Here is a 19468-nt window from a genome sequence, read left to right as displayed (position 1 = left end):
ACGTGGGTGCAGGGTCCCAGTCTTGGGCCGTCCTCAACTGCTTTCCCAGGCCACAAGCAGGGAGCTGGATGGGAAGTGGAGCAGCCGGGATTAGAACCGGCGCCCATGTGGGATCTTGGTGCGTTCAAGGCGAGGACTTTAGCCGCTAGGCCACGCCGCCGGGCCCTGATTGATGTTCTTATCCTGCATCTTGGATTTGGAACACAGGGACTTGTACTTTCCTGTGTATTCTAATTTTCTTAATCTTCATCGGAGACTTGGTTTTTGTGAGGCTTGTTGATTGTGGATATGTAATAAAGGTTGGAGTTGTCTGTGTGGACAAAGAAACCCACAGTACGGGTGTCTGTCACTGGATGCATGATCGGCAGTTTCACCAGGAATCTCTCATTGCATCTCATCTTTATCTCGTCATCACCAGATCACTGTAGTGTGGCCACAGTATGTTAGTGTTTTTTTGACCTGTACATGCCCAGCCTTCCTGGCACTCACTGTCTTGAGTCATGACAATATAGACAGACTGTAGCAGCCAACAAGAAGCACAGATCATGGCACTGTATGTGTCTGGTTTTTATTCCATAATAAATTCTTTGCTTGTCCCTCAAAATTTACATTTTTGTGATTCACTTAATATACATTTATGTTGCTGTAAGAAAGACGTCTACATTTATTGAATTGGAGTCTCACCTGCTGTTGCCCTGACAAGGCCATTTTATTTCTCAACTGCGTACTTGCCAAGAGTTGGTAAAGATAATCAGCTTATGGAAGTATCAAATGAGTAGATCTTTCATTGCATTATTAAAATACCAATAGACATAATTCATTTTTGTAGCTGGTCAACTTGTAGATCTTACTTGTCCACCTGCTGGACTGTTCCTTTTTTAGAAACATAGATACCATCCCAGAGCTTTCTGATATTCTTGTTTCGAACTGTTGTTATCTGCTAATTCAAAGCAGCTGAATTTAAGACAAGTTCAATGTCATTTCCTTCAAGGACTAATTCATTGTTGTAGGCTTGAGATTCTGAAGAAGCAACACCTGGTCTCACCTGAATCCTTTGGGTGCACTTTTCACCTGGAAATGATTTGACACTTCTGTCCATTCTGCTGAATAATCACGTTGATGGGAAAGTGAACACACATACACCGTGTCTTATAACGGAAGCTCAGCATCACATCCTTGGTCATATTCTTTACTTGGCTACAGACACTGTCAATAGCTGCCAGTTCCTTTCCATTTCCCCACCATCTGTTAACCTAGAGTTGGTGCTTTTTCTTTCCCAAGAGGCTTAGTTCTACAGGACTGTGATTGCATGCCTGCCTTGGCAACCCTTTTCAGTAACTGTGTGCCCCTTTGGATTGATGTTGACATTTTCTGCAAAATTGTTAGTCTGATCGTTGAGAGTGGTCTTCATTTTCACAGTGGATGAAGCCAAGAGCTTTACTTTTCATAAAGTTAGGATTTGTCTACCTATTATTTTATTTTTTTTTTGTTACTTTATACTAGCAACATTTTCTATGTTGTTTTGGACTCCCCTGATTAACCTTTTTCGTGTACTACAAATAATAATAACAGCAATGGCTGGCATTTCCTGAGCACTATTCCAGCTGTTTATCAGGTGTTTTGTCTGTATTATCTTATTTGCTTTGCCTGAAGCACTATGAGTTAGTGACTGTGAATAGCTCTCCCTGTGTTAAAAATAGAAAAGCTGAGACTCAGAATTGTTAAGCTGCCCACTGATTTAAAGTCTTGACTCTATTCTAAACTATGTGCTGGTTCTGTTTGCTTTCTGATGTCCTTTGGTAGATGTATAATACTTTGTTCAACTACTCCCGTGGTTTAAATACTAAGATTATACATAGTAAGTTTTGTACCCTCTGTTTTGATGACCTTGTAAGGGACATCCTTCTGTAGAATTGAACTCTATTGCATGGCTTTCTTAAGATTAATTTCCAGAAATTGAAAGAGATAATCATTTTGTCCAAAGCTTTATTCAAAAGTATTGTTTTTAAAAAAGACATTTTATTTGAAAGGTGGAGTTGTAGAGAGAAGAAACAGAAAGATAGAGCTTTTCTATCCTCTGGTTTACTCCACAAATGGTCACAATGACCAGGGCTGGTCCAGACCAAAACCAGGAGGCTGGAATGCCATCTGCGTCTGCCGTGTGGGTGACAGGAATCCAAGCACCTGGGTCACCTTCTGCTGCTTTCCCAGTCGCGTTATCCAGGAGCTGAAGTTGAGCAGCAGGGACTTGAACTGGCACTTATATAGGATGTGAGTGTTGCAGGTTGGGACTTAACTCGCTACATCACAACACCCAACCCATTTGGAGGAATCTTATTGGACATATGGTTGGAAAAAGATGAGGAACATTTATTTGTTTTCTCTTAGATAGATGGTGATAACCCCTGTGTTGCTGAGCTCTGTACTGTGGAGTGTGGGGGACAGAACACAGAGGAGTCTGATTCCCTCAAGCTATTTTGTGTCCCTCCTGCTATAGAATAGCCTGGGCTTTCCGTATTTATCACAGATGTTGTAACTTGTTTCACTATGTTACCCCCACTTAAGTAAATGGACTGCTTTTCTCTTCTTTGCACCTCAAGAATTAACATAACCCCTATTATATAATAGGTGCTTAATAGGTGCTTATTTCATGAATAAGTGAAGGATGGAGAGTGACCTGTCTCAGCTATAAACTCTCATAGTTTTATTTTGTAAATATTTATTTATTTAGAAGGGAGGGGGGAGAAGAGAGAGAGATTTTTCCATTTCTCTGATTCACTTTGCAAATGGTTGCAAGACCATGGGCTGGACCAGGCTGAAACCAGGAGCCAGGAGCCAGGAGCCAGGAACTCTAACCTGGTCACCCACTTTGACTTTCAAGCAGTTAACTGTGGTAGTTAGGAACAGCACCTAGTGGGGTGTCTTATGGACATCTTTTATTTTGGTGTGTTGATATCTTGGAACCTTATTGGTACTGGAAGGGACTGCCTGTGGGGTAAGCTAATTCCCAGAGATAGCCAACAACCTGTGGGAGCACACTTTCATATACAAACCCATCAATCTGAAGACCAGGTCCCAACTGGTTTCTCTAGGAGATTTTACTAGGGCTCACACTCGGGCTACAGTACAAAAAGGTACAACAGTCTCTATTGTACTGACCCTGGGGCTTGGTAACAGGTGAGACAGCCCCTGTGTATCACAGCCCCCTGGAATTATTCAGCTAGCCAGTCCTAAACTCTTCTGTCCTGCCCTGCTCATTCCTTACCATGAAATCCATGATAGAGGCTGTTGCCTACGTTTTCTGCTTGCGCTCTTGAACTCATCACAAAGCCTGATACTTTCCAGTGTGGCCCCTGTATGACATGGTGTGGCACCTCCTCTCGCGAAACAGTTTTTTCAATGGCAGTTATCTCTTCATCCATTGACTCTGCCATCCCTGAATAATAATAAAACCTACCTTTGAAACAGGGTGCTAAAGTTGACAGCAACTGAAATGGTGGTATGTAAAACAGAGTGACAATGTAAGGGAACACTAGGGCTGCAAGATAGAAGTGATCGTAGAGTGGCACTAACAGGATTATCATGGTTGATGGCCTGGGAGAGGGCATGACAATTACAATAATGAATAGTCAGGGAGACAAAGCTGTATTACTTCACTTAGCACTGTTATACATATTATGTAATTAGTTTCTCTCTGTACACGTGTTTAGATGATTACACAATAGACTAGGCCTTCTGTTGAGTTCATAAAACCAGAAATAAAGGTGGAGATCGCCATGCCCAATGCCCTCATTATGCAACTGAAGCAACCAAGCTTGGGAAGGGGAAGGGAGCCTGTCTTTGCCTGCTCCCGTCCATCCCTGCTGTTTTCATGGGTACTGTTCTCTGTTGGCTAAGTCCCAGCATGTAGAGGAGCAATCTCAGAGTCTGGCAAGAAATAGGTAGAGACTCATAATCTGCGGACTTGGAGATCAGCCTCTTTCCACTGATGTCTCGCTGACACCCTTCAGTTACAATCCAAGGTCCACCCCTTCTGACATGGGCCAGGACCCTGGGTTGGGTTCTTTCACCTGTGCTCGCAACACTCTACCACATTAACACCTCTCACAGTCCTTGGGACAGTGACTGAGAAAGTCCTAATTGTCCTGCAGGGTAGCTGCCCTCATGAGCCTGGGGTACCAGCCTTGCCCGGCCATGTGGACTTAGGCAAAGGATCAAGACTGCTGGGGGAGTCTCAAGGCAGGGGTTTTGTTACAGATCATTGCCGTTGCATTAGCCAGTTCAGAGTGGAATTGGCCACACAATTAGAGGTACAAGGGCCTGCATCATCATTCTAGGCACTTCAGATTACTTGTATGTGAAGTTTGCCTGTCCCAGATCCTAGGGTTAGGCAGAATCTGAGGATGGAGGTAAAAGTTAGAGCCCTGGGAGGGGACAGGGAGCTGTACAATGCAGCTGAAAACATCACCCTCTGCTTACTTCACAAACATCCAAGCTTTAGGGAAGGTCTCTCAGAACCTTAGACATTTAAGGTATGATTAATGTTTCTTTGTTCAGAATCAGACAGCTATTGGAGACAAAATTTAATGGTAAAATGGATGGGAAGAACAAAGAGGCAGCAGGTGCAGCCAAAACACAGAAAGCCCTTGAAATGTCTGAACTTGTTGCTGTGCTATTAAGTGCAGCCAAGACGATACAAACTTCTGCTGTGATGCCCTCACCAGAAATAAAGCCTGACTACTTCCCTTGGACTGCCACTCTCCTCAGCAAAATACTGTGGGGTATGTTTGAGGCGAACAGGATCCAAGGCTGGGGGCAGGGCACAGATGGCATGGGAGCTCCAGTCTGGGAGTTAGTTGAGGGTGGCCAGCAGAGGCACCAACCAGAGTCAGGACAAGTGGGGGAAGCCTAGGGCTGGGTCGCACAGGGACTCCAGGAGGATGTGGAAGAGCTGTGGGCATAATGGGCTTTCAAGTTAACAACCGTGGGGGAGCTGCTTTCTCTGCAGAGCCTAAAGCAGAGGCGTGGGTAAAGCAGACATTGGGGTGGGGTCTGAGACTGAGGCAGCCTCAGCCAAGTCCAAATAAGCCTGTAAAGAAGTCAAGGCCCTTGGGCCCGGCGGCATGGCCTAGCGGCTAAAGTCCTCGCCTTGAAAGCCCCGGGATCCAATATGGGCGCTGGTTCTAATCCTGGCAGCTCCACTTCCCATCCAGCTCCCTGCTTGTGGCCTGGGAAAGCAGTTGAGGATGGCCCAAGGCTTTGGGACCCTGCACCCGCGTGGGAGACCTGGAGGAGGTTCCTGGTTCCCGGCATCGGATCAGCGTGCGCCGGCCGTTGCGGCTCACTTGGGGAGTGAAGCATCGGATGGAGGATCTTCCTCTCTGTCTCTCCTCCTCTCTGTATATCCGGCTTTCCAATAATAATAAATCTTAAAAAAAAAAAAAAAACAAAAAGAAGTCAAGGCCCTACAGCCCTGGGTCTGGAATAGCTCAAGTTCTCAAAATCCAATGAAATCAAGTCAGATCAAGTAATATAGCGGAGCCCAGTATGGTAGCCTAATGGCTAAAGTTCTCGCCTTGAATGTGCTGGGATCCCATATGGGCTCCAGTTCTAATCCCAGCAATCCCGCTTCCCATCTTGCTTGTGTGTTGGGAAAGCAGTCGAGGATGGCCCAAAGCTTTGGGACCCTGCACCCCTGTGGGAGACCTGGAGGAAGTTCCTGGCTCCTGACTTCAGATTGGCACAGCTCTGGCTGTTGTGGTCGCTTGGGGAGTGAATCATCAGACAGAAGATCTTCTTCTCTATCTCTCCTCCTCTCTGTATATCTGACTTTGCAATAAAAATAAATAAATTTTTAAAAAAATCTTAAAAATCCTAAAATCTTTTTTTTTAAAAGATTTATTCATTTTATTATAGCCAGATATACACAGAGGAGGAGAGACAGAGAGGAAGATCTTCCATCCGATGATTCACTCCCCAAGTGAGCCGCAACGGGCCGATGTGCGCCGATCCGAAGCCGTGAACCTGGAACCTCTTCCAGGTCTCCCACGCGGGTGCAGTGTTCCAATGCATTGGGCCGTCCTCGACTGCTTTCCCAGGCCACAAGCAGGGAGCAGGATGGGAAGTGGGATTGCTAGGATTAGAACCGGCGCCCATATGGGATCTTGGTGCGTTCAAGGCGAGGACTTTAGCCACTAGGCCACCGCACCAGGCCCGTCTGTAGAATTTTAATTACAATATAATTTTCAGGATTGTTCTATGAGATAAAGGAGAAGCTATCTTAACATTTTGTTGTATCACCTATTCTCTGGTGACTATCATATCAGGAAGTAAAGATACATTGCAGTGTGCATCTCTACTTCTGAATCAAAGGAGGACTCGCAATGAAATCGTTAGATATGCCTTAATAATGTGCTACTAGATTTTCTATCATTGCCTATAGCTACAATGTCATGATACACTTAAATAGCAGAATGTTGGACTTGTGACTGTTGCTGAAAGATTATACTATTGTAATAATATTGGGGGGAACTGGTAGGGGGAGAGAATGAGGAGGGAGAAAAGAGAGGTGGAGGGGGAAATCCCTATACCTACAAAATCATATCATGGAATATCATAATAAAAATTACAAAACAGAAAAAAAGCATTTTAAACATGGTTACAATCACATTGTAAGTTTCTCTCTTTCTTAATAACATAACTATTCTCCGTCACAAAGTGCTGTGTGCATGTTCCAATAAAAGTATAGAGCCAAAATGGATGGTAGGCAAGGTTTGATCTGTGGGTGGCAGCTTGCTAGCCTCAGGGGTAGAGAGTCTAGTACTTGGCTCTGTGTTGGCATAGAACAAGGTACAGCCATTGATTAAATCATGATTGACACCAATGAAAGCAATGATGTCACCCTCCTCTGGGATAGAATGGGAATTGGTAATGTTGTTGCCTGTTGGAAATTCAGCTTCTAGGACATGCAGGTGCTAGCAGTATGCAGGCAGGAGAAGAGCCTGAAACAGAGCTGCTTTAAAACTCTCTCTGAATTTGCTCAAGTGCCATCTACATTGGGCTCCACAAATTCATAGCCCAAACACAGTAGGATAGCTCTCCGTGACAGAGAAGAAAGCTAGGACTTCTAGCTCATAACTGACATTTTCTAGGAAGCTGAAATAGAGATGGTCAATTTTTGCCCTCTATGTCCTTGCTTCTGATCCTCATTTTATTTTTTTAAAGGTTTATTTATTTTTATTGGAAAGGCAGATTTACAGAGAGAAAGACAGAAAGATCCTCCTTCTTCTGGTTCACTCCCCAATCCGAAGCCAGGAGCCTCTTTCAGGTCTCCCACACAGGTGCAGGGTCCCAAGGCTTTGGGCCATTCTTGACTGCATTCCTAGGCCACAAACAGGGATCTGGATGGAAAGTAGAGCAGCCGGGGCAAAAGTCACAAACACCCAAATAGGATGCTGCCCTTGGAGACAGGATTATACAGCTGAGCCATTGCACTGGACCCTGATTCTCATTTAAAAAAGAATCTGAAATCTACATCCAGCGGTAGTTGGGTGCAGGCAGAAGCCACAAATACTTATAAAGTGTTACTTTTGATGATTGCTTAGTAACTATAGGAAAACATAACCAGAAAACCTAGAATTCCTTTAAAACTTTTTTGTATTTCTTTGAAATCTGAAGAGTCAGAGAGAGAAATCTTACACATTTGCTGGATCACTCTCCAGTCACAGCACCAAGGCTAGGAGGCTAGGCTACAGCCAGGAGTTCGGAACCCAATTGAGATTTCCCCTGTAGGGGTTCAGGGATCCAGGTACTGGAGCCATTTTCCACAGCTTACCCGGGTTCGTATTAGCAGGGAACTGGATTAGAAGTAGAATATCCAGGACTTAACCAAGCTCTCTGCTATGGGCTGTAGGTGTCTGGACTGCTGTATCACTATATCTGTGTCAGAAGATCCAGTTTTCAAAATTACTGTTAAAACCAACAAATTAACTGTAGTGGAGGAAGGCAACAGAATATCTTTTCTTCAACTCATAAATAAGTAGACAAATCTTGTGCCATAGAAAACAGATCACGGTAGCTTTTGTGCCTTCTCACAGGTAATCACCACCTTGCTGAGTGGGAAAACCATTTTCCACCACCTCCAAAGAGAGAGAGTTCACTAAAGCCATTTCTCTTTATGTTTGCCATACATTTCAGAGGCAGGCATGGAGCCTTTGTTTGTCTTTACATTTATATTGTTCGCATTGCATGATCCTGAGCAGGTTGATATGCCCATATGAGACAATTTTTATATAACTCCATCATGCACACTAAGTCTTTAAACATTGAAAATTTAATGTTGGAATTTTCCATCACTAGGCAAAATAATTTTCCCATTAACTTATCAAACTCTAAAATAATACAACCAATCACTTTACTTGTAAACACAATACAGATAAGTACTAACTGATCTAGCAGTGCAGTGTAGCAAAGGTCTTGCAACTTGGGGCTATAAAACTGCCAGTTTTAAGATAAAAACTGTAAGGTATGTGCATTACTACTTGACCATTAAATTAATAAGGCACTGAAATATGTGAAATGCTCCAGTATAAAGAGCCAAGCTTTCTTTTAATCTGTAGCTGGAACTAGTACAATGCAGTGTTTACCTGACTAATGAGAAAAGGGGACAAAGTTGGCTTCACACAATAGAATGCGCACTGTGAGAGGCCATGTGACTGTGTGCAGGGCTCACTACAGGACACACAAATCAGGACCTGAGCCAATCAGATTTCCATGGATGACAAACACTAGAGCTTTGCACAGTTCTCCATCACGTAATATCAACACTATCCTCCCAGCCACCAGTCCAACAGGTTCTGTCCCAGGAGGATAAACTTGGGAAAGTTCACCTTTAATGTTAATTCAGTTCTGTAAACAGCAGTTGAGTTCTCATTTCCATGGACAAGTACCCTTTAGTGTTATTTGGAAACTCTCCTTTGAATGAAAATAGCTAGCACTCCATGGTTAATGATCTCTATCACTATGAGCTTAAGAAATTTTGCAGTTTGGCCCTCAGGTAGCTTTTTCTTCTTGGATTTAGTTGTCCACTAATAGCTGCAGGACAGGGAGTGTAGAAACTGGACTAGAGAGGTTGTCTGTACAAGCAGCTGGAGTTGAAGGACTGCTTGTCCTGGAAAAAAAAAAATCCATCTTCTGCACTAGAAGAGGAGGAGGAAGGCCAGGTCTCTTCTTCCTCCTCCATGTAGAGTCCTGGGAACCTACTCTGGTGGGATCACCCTTGGATTCTGCCTTGCTTACTTGCAAAGGGGCAGTAGGGGGCAAAGTGTCTGTAGAGAGCAGCATTTGGGATGTACGATTGGGCCTCCTCAGACTCTTCCATGTGTATTCCATCCAGTTCTTTTTCTTTTTTTTTTAAATTTATGCATTTTTATTGCAAAGTCAGATATACAGAGAGGAGGAGAGACAGAGAGGAAGATGCTCTGTCCAATGATTCACTCTCCAAGTGACCACAACAGCCAGAGCTGTGCCAATCTGAAGCCAGGAGCCAGGAACTTCCTCCAGGTCTCCCACAGGTGCAGGGTCCCAAAGCTTTGGGCCATCCTCGACTGCTTTCCCAGGCCACAAGCAGGAAGCTGGACGGGAAGCGGGGCCACCAGGATTAGAATCATTGCCGATATGGGATCCGGGCATGTCGAAGGCTAGGACTTGAGCCACTCGGTCAACATGCTGGGCCCTCCATCCAGGTCTACTCCCATGGAAATGGTGATGAAAACTTGATCTTGTCTCAGAGACCTGAGGCCTTTCACTCCCTGAAGGTAGCCTGATTTGAATGCTGTCCTAGAGGCCATTGTCAATGACATTTCTGGAAACTTGACTCTCTATGGCCTAGATTGAGACTCAGAACTTCTGAGAATTGGCAGATACACTGATTTGCCTTCAGGTATTACTTTTTTTTCTGGACACAACCCTAAATTTTTTAAAGATTGGCACTCCTATGCAGCCTCAAATGATTCAGAGTCTGTGTTGCTTATTTTTATAAAATGTTCTTCCTCCATTGCCTCAGAGTTTGCAGAAACTTTATGATCTTGGCTTGCTGTGTCTGTCTGCTGCAACCCCTGTGATCTCAGACAAAGCTCAAGAATCCTGAAAATGTTGCCCTGGATTCAAGTCTGACAGACACCCCAGGGGATCCTCACATCCTGTGTTGGATCATGGTTATAACTCAAGGCCCAGAGTCCACATCCAGTCCCTGGAGATTCCTTTTGCCTGCAGAGCCTGTGTGTTTGCTATAGTTTATCTTGTGACTATGTCCCAATACATAGTAGGCCAGTGCTTTTTGCTTGAAAGGCTTTGATTGTCATGCTATAGTTCAGTCTTAATTATTTTTTCCCAAGATATTCTACATGACTCAAAGGCAGTTATCTTTAACCTTTTTTTTTCTTATTTATTTGAGAGGCAGAGAGACAGAGAGAGAGAAGGTGCCCAACTGCAGACTCAGCTGGAAGCCAGGAATTCGATTAAACTCACCCATAAGGTTGCAGGAAACCAATCATTAGAGCCATCACTGATGTTTCCCAGGGTATGCATTAGCAGGGTCAGGAGATGAGCTGGACAAGGCATCCCAGGCAGCGTTTTGCTAGGCTAAAAGCCTGCTTCCCTTAGTCATTTTTTAACCTGTTATCAGGCATCATTGCTTATTGGTTTGAGTATACAGCTCATGAGCTGCTGCTCAAGAGGCATCAAACTTGGGAAGGACATCTGTCATATGATCTTCATGCGTGGCCCTACCTTCAGGGGATTCCGGGATTTCATGCTCTATTGTGCCTTTCCAAAATTCTTTGTAGACAGAACTCGCTCCTTATCTTGAGAAATTCGGGTCATCTAACTTCCAAGAAAGAGTCTTGTCGGCATAACTTGAAAGGCCAGGAAACTGGTGGTTGACAGCAGGGGACAATAGGAAAGACTGCCTGGTTCCACTGGCCAGCTGCCTTGGCCAAATTTAGATGCTTCCAGCCTCTCTGGACTGAGCTGACTGAGCTGCAGTTGGAAGAATTAGTGCACAGATCTCTTTACCAAGGCTGTGTGATTTTCAGCAATGAATCTGACCTTGTCTAAGAATGAAGGGGCATCCTAACAAAGAGGTTTTGCTCTAAGCATGCTTCTGTAGCACTCCAGCACTGCCCACTGTAGGTTATCTGCATATGGTTGTGTTCCCATAGACTTAACAGGGGTTAGCAGTGGTTCCAAGCAGCCACAGAGGCATGGGTGGCTATCCTTCATGAAACACTGTTCTCCCAAGACTGTTTCACCTTCAAGGCAGCAGCGGGAGTGTTTCTTGTGTCAATGGTGGCTCTCAACCTCTATGCACTCATCAACAAAGTTATCTCATCACATGCTGAGCACCGTGGTTTGAGCCGGTCAGCAGGTCAGCACCGATGCCTGTCACCGTGAATTTTTTCCATCCTGTTAAAAATAGAGGAGGCTGACCAGCAGGTCTTTACACATGAAATAGACAAAACAGAATGAGTGTCAGCTTGCTCGAGGGCCCACTTGAGAGGCAAACACTGCAATTTCCCCTCTGTTTATCTTCAACCCACACTGCTCACACACTATGTGCATTATTGCTCTAGACAAGAATTTCATCTTTCCTCCGCTAAGCAGCTTCTCTCTTGTAATTTCTTTTTCTTCTTCTTTTTTAATCTTTTTCATCCAAAGGCTAATAATATTATAACTCTGAGGGGCAAAATAGTGCAGAAGTCCTTTGCCTTAATGTTTCTTTCTAGTGCTAATAACCTGAGGATATTTTTCCTCTGGTTATCAGAATACAGCTGAATTTGCTCTGGTCTAAGGCCCAGGAAGGCCCAGGATAACACTTGCAGCATACTACAGGAATCATCATGTGCTATGGCATTTCTCTGACATCCAAAGGCCGGTTTGTTTTTTTTTGAGCACCATCACTAAATGCATTATCATAAAGCTCAGCAGCCAGTTGTTCAGTTCCAGGACGACAAACAATGGGTACTCTAGCTGCTTACTCTATTACCAGGAACCTTAGTGAGTAGAGCTGCTAGGCTACTCTGACCCTTGATCTTGAACTCTCCCATCCCTGACAAAGAGTGATCTGTACAAATGTTGTAGGGTTTTGGAGTCAGAGAGTACTGGGTTCAAATCCCAGTTGTGATACTTGCTAGCTGAGTGAGCTTGGGTGAGTTTTGTTAACTCTTTGAACACCAATGTCTCTACATGTGGAATGAGCATGATAACAGAGATGTAGTGAAGATTGGATTAAAAAGATATATGAAGCATAAGACCTGATGTGTCACGATACGAGTAGCATTACTCCTAAGGGGATCCCCAATAGGTGCCTAAAGTGACAGATAGTACTGAATACCATATATTTGTGTTTTTTTCCTTATAGACATCCATGATATAATTTAATTTTTAAATTATGCACAGCAAGAGGCTATAAAAGACTAATAATAAAACAATTCTAATAGTAGGGTATGTAGTACACATAGCATGGATATGCTGGCCAAAGTGGTGATTTATGTGCTAGGTGGGAATGAGTAGACGATACACGATTCCTTTGCTGCTAAGAGTGATATTCAATTTAAAATTTATGAATCATTTATTTCTACAATTTTCCACACAATAGTAATTCTCTCCTATTTTATTTTTCTGCTGTTGCAGTGACTAAGCTAGGCCAGGTATCACCATGTTAGATGAAGCACTGGAATCAGCATTCTCATAATTGGAGTACAAATAGGGGGAGAAGGACACCATGGGTTCTGTAGGCTGTTGTACAAGTTGTTCCTCAGCTTAGAGAGAAATGATTTTCAAAATTTACCATGAACCAGAATCACATAAAAGGTTGCTAAAATAGATATTGCTAGGGCCCTCACATTGGATTTCTGACCCTACAGGCCTGGGAAAAGGCCTGAGAATTTGCATTCGAGTAAGTTCTCAGATGAACCTCATGCTGCTGAGTTTCATAGGAAGCACATTTTGGGAACTCCTGGCCTAGAACACTTTGCAGCTTTTCCCTCCTGGCTGCTCTTACTGCCCCTTAGGGTCTCAGGTTTGTCTTTATAGCCTCAAGAAAGATTTTCTTCTTGAAGTATGTCAGGCATTCATCCTCTTTGCTTTCAGAGCTCCCGGGTCTTGTTCACTCACAGGACTTATAACTATACCCTACAATTTTTTTTAAGCAATCATCTTTTTATTATTGTATTTTTTACAATCTTTACATAGTTAATTAGGGTAAAAAGATTCAAGGGCTATAGGAAAGTGGGTAAGACTATTATTTCTACATTGTTTCCTTCTTGTATCTGAGGTAAAGGGGGATATTAAGGGAGAAGCCCCACCCAGTTTCCCACCCACTCCAAGTCTTGAATGTGGGGCATGCTCTGAGATCCTTGCTCAAGTGGTTTTGATAGTTCACCAGTTATGAATTGCTGCCAACCTTGCCACTTCAAGCATGATGAGGTTGTTGAAGAATCCACTGATTGACATAGTCCATCATAGAGTCTCCATTTGCCCAGTACTTCGCTGCCAACATATAGCTGAGATGGTTGATTGACCTGTTCTGTCTTCTGTCTTTTCTTGGTTAGGGTTCTGAGCTGAGCATTTCGATTGGGGAGATATCCAAAGAAACTTTGTCTGAGGCGTTCTCAGACCAGATTCTTGTGCGTTCTAGCAAGTACAGGGCCCGGCACAGTCCATTGCCCTGATCAGCTGGTGGTTGCAGTCACTGGGTTGGTTCTGTTTTCAGCTCCGACTTCCACTGGAACCAATGGGTGTTGCAATCCATCCTGGTTCTGCCCAGCACATACTCGGCCCTCGCATAAACCAGTGGGAGCTGCAGCCTAGCTGGAGCGACCTACAAGAACCCCCACCAGGCCTGCCCCCTACCCTGGTTTGCCAGTATGTGTAGCAGTAGTCCAATCTGTCCCACACCCCATTCGGCTCTCATACATGTCAATGGGTAATAAAGCTTTGTTCCATCTAACCAGCTTCACTATCCAGCCCACACAGATGCTGTTGGGTGTCTCTCTAGCCACCCCAGCCCCTGTCCTAGTTTTCGTGCCCTCCTGTGGAAGTGGTAACCCAAGAGGGAGGAGCCCACTATTTCTCTCCCAGATCTCTTTCACTCCCTGATTATGCACTCTCCAGGTAGTTCTTCAGTTTGACTTGACAGAATTAGCCCCCAGTGCCAGCTTCTGCCAGCTGATGCTGCGGCTAAGCCCATACAACCCTCACCCACTCTAATTTTGTTTGCACCAGTAGGAATAATCAGCCCAGCCCGGCTTTTCCCTGATCTGGGTCCACATGAGGCACACAGGTGTTGGAGCTCTGCTTAGTCTGGTCTACCCCCATCCCAGCCCTTGCTCTTCAGTGGGAGTAGCTGTCCAGCAAGGGAACCTCCCTCCCCCCACCCCCGTATTTCCTCTGCTGGTTCTGCCCCCTCCCTTGCTGGTTCTCACGTGTGCTGTTTGGGTGTTGCAATCACATCTGGTACAGGCAACTTCACCTTGGCATTCCGTATTGTGCACTGGTTTTTGGTGCAACCAAACCTGGCTCGACCCACACTCTGTTCTGGTGCTCGGATTTGCCAGTGGATGACGAGAACTGATTCAGCCTGGTCTGCCCCCCCCCGACCAATGCCAAATGTATGCCAGTGGGAAACTTTCCATGGCCTGTTCTGGGCTGTTTCCTATTGTGCTTCTTGCGTTTACTTGTGGGGACTGTGTCCTGCCAGAGGAGTTGCCCAGGCTCCTCCATCAGAACCCCTCCCAATGCCAGATTTTGCACATACCAGGGGGTCCATGAGCCAGCCCTACTCAGTTCACCTCCTGTCCTAGCAGGAACAGTGGCTTTTCCTGACTGGCCTTCAACCCAAACTGGTTCTTGCTGTTGGATGTTTCAGCCCAGCCATGGCTCGTCCATACCCACATACGGCTCACATATGGCCTAGTAGGGGTTGAGACCTAGCCTAGTCTGTCCCACATCTACCCTGGTCCTCCAGGACACCAGAGGGTGTTGGGGTTTGGCCCGGCCTGGTGCGTCCAGTCCCAGTCCACAATTGTGCCAAGGGAGACTACAACTGTATCCTGATCAGAACGCAGCCCTCATTCCAGCCCACACGCCCCTTGGTGGGAACCTCAACCCAGTTAGGGTGTCCCCTTAGCTCCCCTACCGGGCCTGTTCCAGTGGTTGCTCTGGCTCAACTTAGCTCAGCCCCTCACGTGTCCCAGCCTCTGCCTTAGACATTGTGGCCTAGTGTTCCTGACTCACGCAGACCAGTAGGTGTAAGAGCCTAGCTCGGCATGACCTGTGCTCCATGCTGGTTTCTAGTTTCGCTTGTAGGCTGAGGTTTGCTCAGTCCTGCCCAGTACATCCCATTCCATTACCAATTTACACCTTAGCTACTGTTGGAGCTACTCTGCCCAGCTTGTCTGACCCCCAGGTCTGGACCATATGTTTACCAGCAGGAGCTATGACTCACCAGGAGAGTTTCTCAAGATCCTCCACTTGATCCACTCCCAGACCCAGTTCTCATACATGCCAATGGGTTTTAGGCCAGTGCTGAGCTGATCTGATACTGGGATCGAAGAGCATTTACCTGGTCTCCCACGTGAGTGCAGAGTCCCAGTGCTTTGGGCCATTCTCTGCTTTTTCCCAGACCACAAGCAGGGAGCTGGATTGGAAGTGGAGCAGCCAGGATATGAATTCATAACCATATTGGATGTTGGTGCCACAGGGTGGAGGTTGGATGTTGGTGCATCGTGTTGTCCCTTCAGCATTTTTTTTTTCTGTCACTCCCCTACTTTGTTTTCCTGGATGCTAGACCTCTGGATGTTGTTGTGCACATTGCTAGAACTCTAATCTGTCTTTCTCTCCCGTGCTTGGTTTAATTTCAGCAGCTTCTATCACTGTGTTTCCAAGTTCAGTGAGCTTTTCTTTTTTTTTTTTTTTTTTTCAGTGAGCTTTTCTTTTGCACTGCCTCATTTGTTAATCTCAGCAAGTTTTTTTTTTAATTTCAAACATTTTGCTTTTCATTTTTACAATTTCCATTTTGGTCTTGCCTCTATCTTCCAATTATCTCTGCATATGATCACTTTTCTTATGGCTATAATATCTCTTTTAGTCTTTCCTCGTTTTCTGATTGCATCACATGTGCCATTTCTGAGTTTAACTCACTGTGTTTCCCTCATCTTGGTTCATATCCACCCCTCCCCTCCATTTTTTTGATCTTTTGCATGTTTTATAAATTTGACAAGATGCCGGACATGGTGACATTTGCTGAGTGCCGGACATTTCTTTTTTTCCCTTTACTTTTTTTTTTTTATTTTGCCTGCGCTGAAATCATTAGAGCAGTTTGATCCTTCTGAAGCTTATTTGTAGATCTCCTCAATATAGGTCTGGTGGATCTTTGACTTTAAGACTGCAAGCATTAGTGTAGTCCTACAAGAAAAGCGTGGGCCTTCTGAACTCTACTGAGTATGCTGGGTGCTTAATGAGGTTTCTATCCTTTAGCTTATCAGATCCCAAATGACTCCCAGATATGAATGAGTGCTGGGCATATTGCAGCTTGCAACTATTGAAGATGTCTTCCTGGGCTTGTTGTGACATTTAGATAATGCAAAGAATATTGTGAGGTCGTTATTAGAAAAGAATAGTGGGGCCCGGCGGCGTGGCCTAGCGGCTAAAAGTCCTTGCCTTGAAATCCCCGGGATCCCATATGGGCGCCGGTTCTAATCCCGGCAGCTCCACTTCCCATCCAGCTCCCTGCTTGTGGCCTGGGAAAGCAGTTGAGGATGGCCCAGTGCATTGGGACCCTGCACCCGCACAGGAGACCCAGAGGGAGGTTCCAGGTTCCCGGCTTCGGATTGGCGCGCATCGGCCCGTTGTGGCTCACTTGGGGAGTGAATCATTGGACGGAAGATCTTCCTCTCTGTCTCTCCTCCTCTCTGTATATCTGGCTGTAATAAAATGAATAAGTCTTTAAAAAAAAAAAGAAAAGAATAGTGAAGGGTTTCTGGAGTGTTGCCTGTAGAATTGAAAACAAAATGGAGTTAACATGACTCATTGCTAACTGCAATACTTTTTGCTTTTGTGACTTCTGCTTTGCTTGCTTGGCTATGAAACTGTTTGAGACTGTGTGAGTCGCCTACATGACCTTCAGCACAGATAATTCTCAGTTCCCAGGAATCAAAACCTGAGTCTGGCTGTCCCACAGGTGGCTCCAAGGCCTGATTCTGGTTATCTCAGCTACCACACTAGAGAAGGGACGAGCACAGGCTGTCCAGCCACAACAAGCTTTTGTAAACCGCCCCTATAAAAACCTGCAAATGTGTTGTTCGGGGCCGCACTTTGGTAAGTGGTGGTACTAGTCCCAGTCAGCTGTTGGGTCAGTTGCCTTCATTGCAGTAAAACTTTTTGTGACTGTCACTGGTGAGTGGATGCAACATTGCCAATACATTTATTGACGGGTGGTGTTCACTTTGTAACTACTTGCTAAATTGAACATACTCTGTATTATGTTATATATCACAATACAAATTTTAAAAGAAGGTATAGTATCAATATATATTAGTGCTCAAAAAAAGGTAGCTTCATTAAAAACAAGATAAAACTCAGTCTTGAGGGAAGGGTGGATTCAGAGTGATTTTGTGTGATTTTCTTATGCAATATAATCCATATACTGAGAAGAACACAAAATATAAACATACAGTACCATAAATTTCCCCCCCAAAGAGAGCACACCCAAGTAACAACCAGGTCAAGGAGCACAACTGACTTGATATTGTCATTGTCTAAGGGTACAGAATGTGATTTTCTTATTGCCTTGGTGTTTTGGCTAACTTCTCAAAGATGATGATAATGAGTCTCTCTCTCTTCTTTTTTTTTTTTTTAATTTTTAATTTTTTATTAATTATTATGCATTATGTGACAAGTCTCTCTCTCTTCTAAAGAATGGTGGCATGTAGTGGGGTGCAGCCGGGTAATTGCATCCCATGGCAGTGAACAGATGGGATATTTTAGAAGACAGGAGGGGACCAGCACCCTAGCATAGTACTAGGTTTTGACTGTGACTATCTGCTTTTGTAAACATGCTTGCTAGCTGATCAGCCTAAGATGCAAATTGATTGGATGGATCATGTACCACTTAAGTTGATTGATTGGTGATATGCAACATCCGAGTTGATTGGAATACTATTGTGTTTCAAAGGGAGCTTCAAAATCCCTAACTTTGGGCCCAGCGTGGTAGCCTAGCAGCTGAGGGTGCTTGCCTTGCATGTGTTAGGATCCTGTATGGGCGCTAGTTCTAGTCCCAGCAGCCCTGCTTCCCATCCAGCTCCCTGCTTGTGGCCTGGGAAGGCAGTTGGGGATGGCCTGAGGTCTTGGGACCCAGAAGAGGCTCCTGGCTTCAGATTGGCTCAGCTCTGACTGTTGGTGCCACTTGGGGAGTGGGTCAGCGGATGGAGGATCTTTCTCTCTGTCTTTCCTCCTCTCGGTATATCTGCCTTTCCAATGAAAAAACAGATACAAAAACAAAAAACCCTTCATTGGGCTATGTGGTGCAGTGGTTCTTGGAATGTAGCAGGAGCTGCCATCACCAAGCTTGGCTAACAAACTCTTCCTCACATCCTAAACTGGTGCTTGGTGTGATCTCTTTCACTTTCCACAACTGGCAGACACCTCTTCAGGGTTTCCTAAAAGACCGCAGAACTGGCCTGTGGCTGTCAACCTCTGTTACCCACCTTTAGCCTCACTGGAAACCAGGAAATCAAGGAGGCTCATTCCAGAGAGCTGCAGGGAGAGGGAGCAACATGGTGGAGTGATGGCCCTTGTGCCTCGATGGAGCCAGGGAGGAGAGCTTAGAGAGGGCTTGGAAGCCTGCTATGCAGACCCTGGGCTTCTCAGCGGTGGGTGGCTGAGTGCGTGTAATGGGAATTAGAAGAACTGTTCTAAAGCAAAGAGCACTGCTTGCTATTTTGGGGGAATTCTGAAGGCAAGCTGCAGAAGATGGCAATGCGCAAGGTATGAGGGAGATCAGCATTTTGGTGGGGGTGGGAAATAGAACTTTCTGGATCAAATGGTTTTTGGATATATTAAATGAACCTCTCTTCTAATAGAAAATGTGTTTTCTTGTTTAATAGACATACCTTATCTATCATACACTGAAAGAAAAAATTTATTTTTTTCTGTAGTGAATGTACAGAAACTATATGCTTTTTTTTTTAAAAAAGATTTGTTTATTTATATTACAAAGTCAGACATACAGAGAGGAGGAGAGATAGAGAGGAAGATCTTCTGTCCGATGATTCATTCCCCGAGCGAGTGCAATGGCAGGTGCTGCGCCAATCCGGAGCCAGGAGCCAGGACTTCCTCCAGGTCTCCCACGCGGGCACAGGATCCCAAGGCCTCGGGCCGTCCTCAACTGCTTTCCCAGGCCACAAGCAGG

General features: G+C 44.9%; 1 protein-coding gene and 1 pseudogene across 3 annotated transcripts in view; one reads left to right on the top strand and one right to left on the bottom strand.

Annotated features, from left to right (window-relative positions):
• The window catches only part of KLHL6 (kelch like family member 6), a 139235-nt gene that overhangs the window by 18201 nt on the left and 101566 nt on the right, over positions 1–19468 (top strand). The window lies entirely within an intron of this gene.
• On the bottom strand, positions 848–1411 carry LOC105942215 (large ribosomal subunit protein uL6-like; annotated as a pseudogene).

Source organism: Ochotona princeps, chromosome 3, assembly GCF_030435755.1.
Source record: "Ochotona princeps isolate mOchPri1 chromosome 3, mOchPri1.hap1, whole genome shotgun sequence".
Classification (NCBI taxonomy): domain Eukaryota; kingdom Metazoa; phylum Chordata; class Mammalia; order Lagomorpha; family Ochotonidae; genus Ochotona; species Ochotona princeps.
Note: the sequence above shows the minus strand (reverse complement) of the source record. Positions and strands in the feature narration are given on the sequence as shown.